The sequence below is a fragment of the Heloderma suspectum genome, chromosome 2 (assembly GCF_057233095.1).
Source record: "Heloderma suspectum isolate Gila_16-S chromosome 2, 16-S_ref, whole genome shotgun sequence".
NCBI classification, from domain to species: domain Eukaryota; kingdom Metazoa; phylum Chordata; class Lepidosauria; order Squamata; family Helodermatidae; genus Heloderma; species Heloderma suspectum.
The window spans coordinates 255,620,122-255,630,977 of record NC_139459.1 but is presented as its reverse complement, the minus strand read 5'-3'; positions in this window follow the sequence as shown (position 1 = coordinate 255,630,977).

The window sequence follows — 10,856 nt, the reverse complement described above, 5'->3', positions numbered from 1 at the left end:
TGTAGAGATGTCCTGTGGCATGAAGGCCTAAGAAGTAGGGGACACTGAATGGTAGGCTGCAGAGTGGTACGAATTCCATTGACAGGTCTTTTTGGTGAAACTGTTTTTCTAAACAGGAATCTTGGCCCCAAAGGTACTAATTAAGAATGGAACCAAGTTTATATGATGTTAAACTAGGTCAAATTCCTCTATTAATAAGAAAAATGTGTCTCATTTCTGATTATATGTAGTCATATATAAATAAGAAAACAGAAAGAGGTGAGCATCCAAAGTAGATCACAAAGAAGAGAAACAGGTTCTCAGGATGCAAGATAGAATTTATTACAGGAAGCCCAATGCATTTTGGCCTGTTTTCTTATTTTAAGCCTTCTGCAGGGGGCTGTAACATAAATGATAATAACATTTACAAATAGGACAACACATAGTTAAAACATTACTGCAATACAAATTGCCACAGAGGCTAATACATGCACTACATTATTTTAAAAACCATATAAAATCTACTTTATTCCTAAAAATAACATATAAATACATACTTATTAAAGATTGTCTCCTGTGTCAATCTCCTGGCGACTGGGAAAAAATATTTCTCAAATCTTATACTCTTTTAGTCCATTTTTTTCTTACTCTGTCAGGTGTTTCTCCATACACTCCCTAGCTATCACAGCACAGTGCAGCTTTGAGACCTTGGCCAGATTACATCAATGTGGAAACACCTGACAGAGTAGGAAAAAATGGACTAAAAGATCATAAGATAAGATTTGAGAAATATTGTTTCCCAGTCACCAGTAGATTGACATAGGAGACAATCTTTTGCTAAAAGAAAATCTGCAGAATTTTTCTTTAGCAAATATGTATTTATATGTTATTTTTAGGAATAAAGGGGATTTGGGGAGAAATCCTAAGGACGCTAGTCAGCAGCTAGATGGCCATAGTATATGTCAGTTTCTGGGAACTGACCTTGGAGCCCGCGCTCCGAGGTCAGTTCCCTGAGAACCGATCTTCCTCCCCTTCCGCGCTGCCTCTCAGGCAGCTTGGAATGGCCCCACACTCTGTGCTTGGAAAAGGAGCACAGAGCGGCGAAAACAGGGCGTTCCTGGGGGCATTCTGGGGTGGGGAAGGTGGAAATGCTGGTACAACGCATCGTATGTGTCATCCGGCAGCCACTTCCCCCACTCCGCCGTCCCGCAGCTAGACAGCCAAAATTGGCTGTCTAGCCACAAATGCAGGGAGGCTGAAGCACGGAGGAGACAATCCCCTCTATGCTTTTTTATTTTATTTATTATTAAATGTATTAATCGCCAATCTGGCTGGTCACCCAGCCAGTCTGGGTGATGTACAGCGTACAATAAAACAGTTTAAAACAGTTTTACAATTCTACAGTAAAAACATTTTCTAAAATACCCTAACCCACCCCAAATGCCTGCCTGAACAACCACGTTTTTAATGCACAACGGAAGCTCATTAAAGAGGGGGTATGGTGGAGTTCCCTAGGGAGGGAGTTCCACAGAGTGGGGGCCACCACAGAAAAGGCCCTCTCCCTCGTCCCCACCAGTCTAGCTGCCCTGGCTGATGGGACAGAGAGAAAACCATCCGAGGCTGATCTTGTTAAGCGGCCTGTCTGGTGTTGCTGGAGGCACTCCTTACGCTTCTCCTTCTCTGCATTGGATAGGCAGTCGTCTCAGAGTTCGGAGGCGGCCACCTATCCCAATAGGATTGTGGCCTTTATATGCTTTTTAAAATAATATTATCCATGTATTAGCCTCTGTGGCAATTTGTATTGCAGTAATGTTTTAACTATGTGTTGTCCTATTTGTAAATTTTATTATCATTTATGTTACAGCCCCCTGAAGAAGGCCTAAAATAAGAAAAGAGGCCGAAATGCCTTGGGCTTCCTGTAATAAATTCTGCCTTGTATTCTGAGAACCTGTTTCTCTTCTTTGTGGTCATATTTAAATAAAGAGGCAAGGTTTGGGTTTATTTTGAAATTTGGTTATATCAGAGGGTCATAATCTGAATCACTTTCCCCACCTAAACAAAAGATGCCAGTTCAGACCAAAAATAAGTTCACTGAAGTTTCTTTCCTTACCATGTTGCTAGTTGGCCCATGCAAATCTGAGACTAGTCTATGTGTGTGTGTGTTTTATTAAAATTCAGGCTGTTAAATTCAGGCTGTTAAAAATGCCTTTGGGTGCAATCCTATGCGTGTTTAGACAGAAAAAAAGTCCTACAACTCCCATGGCTGGGAGTTGTAGGATTTTTTTCTGTCTAAACACGCATAGGATTGCACCCTTAATTAATGAAAAAGTAATACTGCGAATTATTATATATACTGTGTAAGAAAAAATGGTTCCCTCACCCCTAGACACACACACACACACACACACACACCTCTTCTTTGTTTATGGTTGTGTTAGTTGCCTTTGGCGCCATTGAGAACTTTTCACCAAATGCAAATAGCAGATCCAGAGGAGTGATTTTTGTCAGGGTCAAAGCAGGAGAAAAGGATTCCTCCATTTTCTTATCAGAGAAAATCCATTAAGAGGAGAAAGACAGAATAAGGCTATTCATATGTAATAATGGCAAATCATAGGTTAATTAACCCACAATTTGCCATGATGTGTGCTGCTGGATGTTTTCCACAGCCTTTTTGAATATTCAACCCCCGATCAGGCTGATTGGGGGTTGCTAAGTGACATCTGAACCCAGACACTATGGGCTAGTTTGCACAATTGCCACAGCCCACCATGGCTTACGTAGCCCGCAGTGGGTTGCAGTGCATGCAAGCAGCCATTTTGAAGATTCAACCCTCACTGGGAGGTTGCCATGGTTAGTCATGTCATCCAAACCCAGACAGCATGGGTTGTTTGAGGGTTAAACAACCCTCAACCCAACAACAGACCAACAACAACCCAAAAAATAAGCCATGGTGGGCTGCAACAATCGTGCAAACAAGGTCTATAGGTTAATCATGGGTTAAACAACCCACAGTTAACTTAACTAGTACTACTAGGCCCAGTTCAAGGTGCTTGCAGTTACCTTTAAAGCTATGAATGAATGAATATATATGAGTGGACCAGCTTTTGTTTCTGTAGGAAAATGAAAACCCTTGAGCTGCATATAACACTTCAACAGACAGATACATTCCTAAGAACTAGAATTATCTAATCCTTCACTATCTTTTCCATTGTGTATGATAATACTTCTGTGTAGCTTCAAAGATTACATACTACATCAAGAACAATTTATTGTTTAAGCTTCAGCAGCTACAAACAATATAATAAAAGGAAAACTAAATGAAATATACAACAGAAAAATGTGCCTGTTGCTAAAACAATCAATACGAAATATCATCAAGGTTTGCAGGAAAGAGGAGAGATCGGGAAAGTCCCATTGTGTCTATTGGAAGTACTGTCACACCATTTTGGATTTCTACCTATAGAACTACCTACATACCTACCTACCTACTACCTATGTAGTATTTGCATCATTTTTGTTTAAGCTACATGCATATCAGTGCAATCCTAAACATGTTCAGTGGAGCTTGCTCCCATATAAATTCTCAAACTATTAACATTATATCTGCATTGAAGGAGAAACTCACTGCAGGAAAATATGTAAACAGGAGAAGCTGATTTTCTTTAATGAAGGACTTTTTACATTCCTTCCTTTGAGGGTAGTGGTGCCTCTCATATTTTATAGCACAGTGAACATCACAAATTCATAGACACGCTTTATTTAAAGCTTTCATGTCTACTCTCACAATCTGCTCCAGAAGACATCACAATGAAATGTTGTTGAAAACTTTCATCACAACAGGACAAACTGTATTCTAGCAGCAAATGCCTTGTAAAAAGGGACATATGCTCAGTTTGGTGTGGCCATTATTGTCCACAAAGTGTACTGACCCTCCAAAGAGTCGTCATGAAGAAATGTCTGTGTGTTCCTTTGAGCCCACAGAAAGACTAAACAAAAATGGGTGCACAGACAAAGGAAATGGAAAATTCAGTGATAAACATTTTAATGAGAGAGAGAGAGAGAGAGAGAGAGAGAAGTTCCGTGGTTGCTAAATGTTTATTTTTCATCGCATACATTTTAAAATTTGACAATTGAACATTATATAATACAAAAAGAAACTTACACCACCAACAGTGTACATGTAAGTTTGATTCCAATCGTAATAGAAGGAGAACACAGCTGTAAGCTGTCTGGTGTCTCCGTCCGCTGCTACCAGTGTAATAGGTTAAAAAACATGTAAACACTTCAGCTAGCTGGGAGAGATACATAAATCAGTGTAGAATTTGCATCACACATAGAAATAAGGACATCTCTAAGGCATAGAAAAGAATCCTCTCTATGCATATACTCAGTGCGCAGAGTAGGGCCAGTCCCACCATTAGGCAGAGTGAGGCCTCAAGTGGCAGTTACTGGGGTGACAGGGAGGCAGCCCTCCCCCCATAATTTCACCTGAGTTTCTTGAGCTAGCCTGCCCTGCTTCCACTAAGCTAGCCTGTTGCCCCCCAGTGCAGTGGAGGAAGCTGTCCCATCACCACTGTTGAACCAAGACTGTCAGCCCAGTTGGGTTCTGTATTTGGCATGGAGGGTACCATCTTTGCCTCAGGCAGCAAATGTCTTGGGCCAGTACTGGTGAAAGAAACAGTGAAATCCTGCTTCCCAATGTCCGCACATAGGTTCTCTGTGTTTTCAGGAAGTGCCATCATGAGGTTCTCCATTAGGAGGAGCGTCTACTTCAAAGGGCTGGATGAGCCCAATCTCGTCTGATCTCGGAAGCTAAGCAGGGTCAGTCCTGGTTAGTACTTGGATGGGGGACCGCCTGGGAATCAGGCTTCCTGCATTCAGCAGGGGGTTGGACTCCATGGTCTTGTAGGCCCCTTCCAACCCTATGATTCTGCGATTCTACTCCCTACAGCTGTATGTACTTAGGCCCCCTAAAGCTGTATGTTTTCAGAAGTCACATGGAAGACCTCTCAGACATTGGGGGCAGGGCCAGCGTGTGCAGTCCCTTCTTCCCATCCATGTGTTAGATATTTATGTGGAGGGGCTTATTAGCCCTTCTGCACTAATTGCTTATGTCAGCGATTTTTCGAACTGTGGGATTCCTCAGAAGCTGCATAGGGATCCCTCAGTTGGGAGATCAGTGAATCACACCTTGCAAACTTCCCTTTTGAACAGTTCCTTCTGCATGAGCAATTTCCCCTGCAATGTGTAGCAGCAGGGGAGTGTGGGGTGTTCTTTTCTAGGGAGCATCTGGTCAGCTGGTATGTGGTTACAGGAAGGCCTATCCAATGCTCTGTGTGAACAATGTACTCTAGAATATGCTTCAGAACCCACTGCAACATTTAGAAGGTCAGTGAGAAGCCCATGTGGGTTTCTTGGGAGATGAACATATCTGGAAAGAGTTCCCTGAAGGTAGACACTTTGAAAACCATGGGGAAGGGCATTTATGTCTCTCGATGAGATAGGCAACATAATAGGAGCTTGACAAATTTCACTGGTTTCTCTATGACAAAAAGTGAAATTGGTTGTGGGTGGGTGGGTCAGTTATACAAAAGTAATTGCAATCCTATATCCATTTACCAGGAAGTAAGCCCCACTGAACTCAATTGGACTGACTTATTTCAGAGTAGACATGTGTAAGATCATGGCGTGAGTGTTCAAAAACATATAGTTTTTGTTTTGTTTAAATATATTCCTTGATAAAGAGCTTCTAAAAACGTGCATTACTTCCGTAAGAACATTAGAAGAGCCATGCTGGATCAGACCAAGGGTCAATCTAGTCCAGCATTCTGTTCACACAGTAGCCAACCAGTTGTCGAGTACGAATGTAATAGCACCTTCCTGCCCACGGTCCCCAGCAACTGGTGTACATAGGCATACTGCCTCTGATACTGGAGGTAGCATATAGTCATCAGGACTATATTGGGAAGGGGGTTCCAAGTTCAGAGGGAGAGATCTGACATACCGTATGGCCCTTGGGATGCCCTCCCAAGGACCATAGGATTGCATCTTAAGAATACTATTCTTAGCACCAGTTGTGAAAACAAGGGAATGGCTTGTCCGCACTGTTAATATAGGTTTTGTATAATTGAAATTGTAATAGAAAGGGTTACTCTTCTCACCTCATAATAGTGCAGTAGCACTGTTTCAATAATTCACAATAGCGCAGTAGCTGCTTCACCCATTCAGATTATGTAGCCTGTTTTTCCCATTCACAATAGTGCACTATCATTTAATCTTTCACAATATCCCAATGGTGGATGAGAAAGGAGAGGTGTGGGGTAAACTACAGGGGCTTAATTCAGCACTTCCAGTAAACTTCCCTGATCAGGGGAGCATGGACAGGGGTGGGGAACAAGCCTCTCTCATTCACTGAGCAGCACCTACGGGGTTGATGACGTTCAGTTCTACTCCGCCCACCCAACCCCAAAGTATGAGGGGTTCAAGTGCTGTGTGATCCGTGAAAGTGGGTTTTTAGGTAGCGTATACTCCACCTTTCTTGCTTCGTGTGCCCCGAAGGACCAAAGCGATTTCATGAAAATCCAGATACAATCTGAAAGCGCTTCTCATTCCATTTCCATGTAGATTGGGCCCAGGAGTAGAGCTGGGTTTTGTCTTGATCTATTAATGGTAATAAAGCTGTGGCTTCCCCCAAGAATGCAGAGAATTCCAGTTGCGCGTGGGTGCTGAGAATAACGTGTTGGAGATTCCTTGCCCCATTCACTCAAATTACTTGGGGAGAAGAAATGACTGTTAAATCAGTTAACATCTGTTGGGCAGATGGACTCTATAGTTTCCCAAAATGGTAAATGCCCTGATCTATAGAAAGCAACACCAAAATACATGCTGGGGTGTGTGTGGAAGAATTCCCAAGACATTTCACTAATTATATTTTTATATTTATGACATCTTGGGAAAAATGGTATTCTATCGCTGCCTTCAGCTGATGGTGTGAGACTATCCATTGTAATCTGATTTGATTCCCATTAAGTTAATTCTATTTATACAGAATGCAAAGACAAACTTTCAGTAGCTCTGTTAGAAAGGAAAGTTGCAATTCATTCATTCATAGTGCAATGTCCCCAAGCATGAACTCAAAGGAAGAGCTGAGCCATATCTTGGCAGAGAAGGGGAAGATCCGTTCAGATTCTTAATATTAGTCCTGTGTCGAAATTTTTTCCCCATATTTTTCAGCCAGTCTATAGCAAAGAATTGGAAAGAATCTACAGATTTATAAATAATTGTGTGGTATAGCTATCTTTGGAATATTGTGTTGGCTGAAAACCTAGCTAAACAGATAAGGGCACGAAGACAACAAAAAGGAATCTGAGAACTTCCATACAATCTGGTATAAATTCATTGAATTTATTAACAAATAAGGCTCCCAGAGAAAACCACCAGCATGCCATGGACATATGGAAAGATACATTTAGATAATTACAACTGAATCTTAAACCCCTGAAGAACTTCTGCGGATAAATATAAGGTTATTAATACACTGAAACCCCTGTGAGCCCTGTTGACTGTAACTGGATTTCTTATGTAATGTCTGTATTTTGTTAGGATATTTTATGTGCTCATTGATTACACTGAAAATGTATGACTAAAGCTCAATAACTTAAAAAAATTGATAGAAAAGAAATTGCTTTCGGAAAGAAATTCAAAGGAGAAGAAATTTCAGAGAAATTCTCATGGGTTTGGTTCAGGGTTCTTGTGCTTATCTTACTTATGAGGTGGCTGAGGAGTATGGGTGAGAGTGTTCTCTCTTTCATTATACCATCATCTTTCCGGCAGCCTGTAGCCTCCTTTACTGCTTGCACTTCCCTCCCAGGGGAAAACATCATGAGGTAATCCTTCCCACAGAGCTTTCTCAGTTCAGGAAGTGCAGGCAGCCTGGGAGACTGTAGGGCAATGGAGAGATGTATAACAGAAAGAAAACACACACACACAGTACTCTCCAGCCACATCACAATGATTGGGTAGGATCAAAACCACCACCAAAAGAAATTCAAAATAAATTATAAAATACAGAAAAACGGAGGCCTCTTTCATGGGGGAAGAAAACTTTCAGGAAATTGGAGGACAGATTTTGGCACAGCACTAGCTCCCCCTCTTCCCCGGAGCTGTACGTGACACTGTCCCCCTCACACCCACTACAGGGCTTGCAGGGAAGGAGTGGTGATATCAGCACCTGCATTTAGAGACAAGATGTATCCACAATCACCCCTCAGAAATTAAACATTTGGAGGACCCTGGGGAAGGTACTGAACCCTGAAGAATGATAACTGAAGCTGAACCGAAATTTCTCAGAAGACATTTTTCTCAGAAAAGTCCTAAGATTTTTCTTTTCTTACCGCACACCCATTAGACATAAAAGGCAACTTTGAGAATTTTCTCCAATTTTGCTTCTCTGCTACTTCTTGTGGTGACAGCATCCCCGACTGCCCAAATTGCCCTGGAATGATGCAATACAGTAGACGCTGTTGCGGCTTGCCGTGGTAGTGCAAGCCCTCCCCTGCTCCGCAAACCCTTAGAAAAAAAGAAAGCTGTGCTAAAACCCTTGGCAGTGGTGAGCCCTACCTGTGAGAAATTGTTCAAAAAATTCTCCTCCCCTTGGAAAAATTTCATAACCTCCCCCCCTGCCATTTCTCTTCCTACAAATAGGGTGGAGAATTTTGAGAGGCCATTTGTATACACCTCTACTTAAAATATTCTGATCGCATTAACTTTGTTTAAAAAAAACATATGATTGGGAATCAAGAGCCTCATCCAAACTGAGCCATTGTTGGAGCAGTTCCATTGTAATCAACAGGAATTAAGTCATTACTTACTTAAGTCCCATTGATTTCCATAGATATAAAAAGGTAAAGGTAAAGGTGTCCCCAACCAGTCATGTCCGACTGTAGGGTGTGGTGCTCATCTCCATTTCTAAGCCGAAGAGCCAGCGCTGTCCAAAGACGCTTCCATGGTCATGTGGCCGGCATGACTGAACACCGAGGCACACAGAACGCTGTTACCTTTCCTGCCGAAGCGGCACCTATTTACTTGCAATTTCTTGCTTTCGAACTGCTAGGTTGGCAGAAGCTGGGACTGAAGACAGGAGCTCACTCCGTCACGCAGCACTCGGGTCTCGAATGGCTGTCCTGCTGACCTTCCGGTCTGCAATTCAGCATCTTAACCACTAAGCCACTGTGGCCCTGAGGGCATTTCTACACCAGCCTAAAATTCTGCATTTAAAGCGGGGCTTTCTGCTTCTGTTTTAAATGCAGGACCACAACTGACTCCCTTTACATGTGCTTCCTTTCCCTCATCCTTCTCCCCATATCTGAGTCTTCCATTCCTTATCATTGATCTCGCTCCTCTTCTTGCCAGTTTTACTCTTTTCATGGGGGGAACTGAAGCGGAACACAACGGGGTAATTTGATAGCTCAATATCTGTGATCTGTTTAAAAACGGAACAAAGGGCATTTAGTGCAGGAGGGTCATGGCAGGGTCACGGTGTCATGTAAAGAGCCCGCAAATTTCCATGAAGGAGCCATCTCAGTTGCAGGATAAAAGCTCCGTGTGAAGGAGCCCTGAGTCTGGATCCAGCCCAGCAAGAAGAAAAACCAGTTGATCATTGCATATGCTTTCGTGGCTTTGAGCAATGGAATTTCAATACAAGACACCATTGCTCAGCCTTCCCCAACCTGGTGCCTCCAGATGTTTTCAAGATGTTTCAAGTCCCATCAGCCCCAACAAGCATGACTGATCATCAGGAATGCTGGGAGTTGTAATCCAAACCATCTGGAAGGCAACGGATTGGGGAAGGCTGCCAGAGATAATGCCAGCGACTAGATCTTGGGCCAAACTAGCCTACAAAGTGGCAAGAGCAGGTGTAGCATAGTGCCAAGGAGCCTGAACTACAAATACAAGAGTCCCTGGTTCAAGTCTCTCCTCTGCCATAAATTTACAATGCAACATAAGCTTCTCTCAGCTGCACCTTCCTTCTCCCAGCAATATGGGAATAACAATACATACCTATTTTATAGGGTTATGTCAGGATTACAACAAGACAATAAACATAAAGTCCTTTGAACACTCAAAAGTAATTTTAAGTGCTAAGTATTATATTACTCTTTTGTTTTCCACTGCATATCAGGAAGCCATAGGACTGATGGCCATGTGGCCTATGCCATGGGGGCAAGCAACAGCCAGCCAACAGATGACTAGCACAAACAAAACAGCATGTTATTAGAAAAATTCGCCAGCCATCTGCTTGAAAAGCAATGCTTTAAATTACTGTTCCCCTTTCGTTCTTAATTTTCTTTTCATTTTTGCATTAACATTGTGCTTTTTCACTATGCAGAAATGAAAACCACAAAATGAAAGGGACTCAAGTCATTTCAGCACCACCCTATCCTGCAGAAACTGACATGGGGGCTATTCAGAGAGGCTATTTAGGGCACAATCCTATGCATGCTTAGACAGAAAAAGTCCTACAACATTTTGGGAATTGCAGGACTTTTTTCTGGGGATTAATGGGAAGCAATAAAACAAGCTGAACATGGAAGCCATACACTCATTGAGGTTGCCAGGGACCTTTGCTGAATGGGATTTAATTTAGAGTACATGCCCTGGTCTCCTCTCGTTTAGACTACTGTAATGCGCTCTACGTGGGGTTACCCTTGAAGACGGTTCGGAAACTGCAGCTGGTACAGAACGCGGCGGCTCGCCTGATTAAAGGCAGCCGCCGGCGAGATCACATCACTCCAGTGCTGAAGGAGTTGCACTGGTTACCAGTTGTTTTCCGGGCCAAATTCAAGGTGTTGGTTTTGACCTTTAAAACCCTATATGGT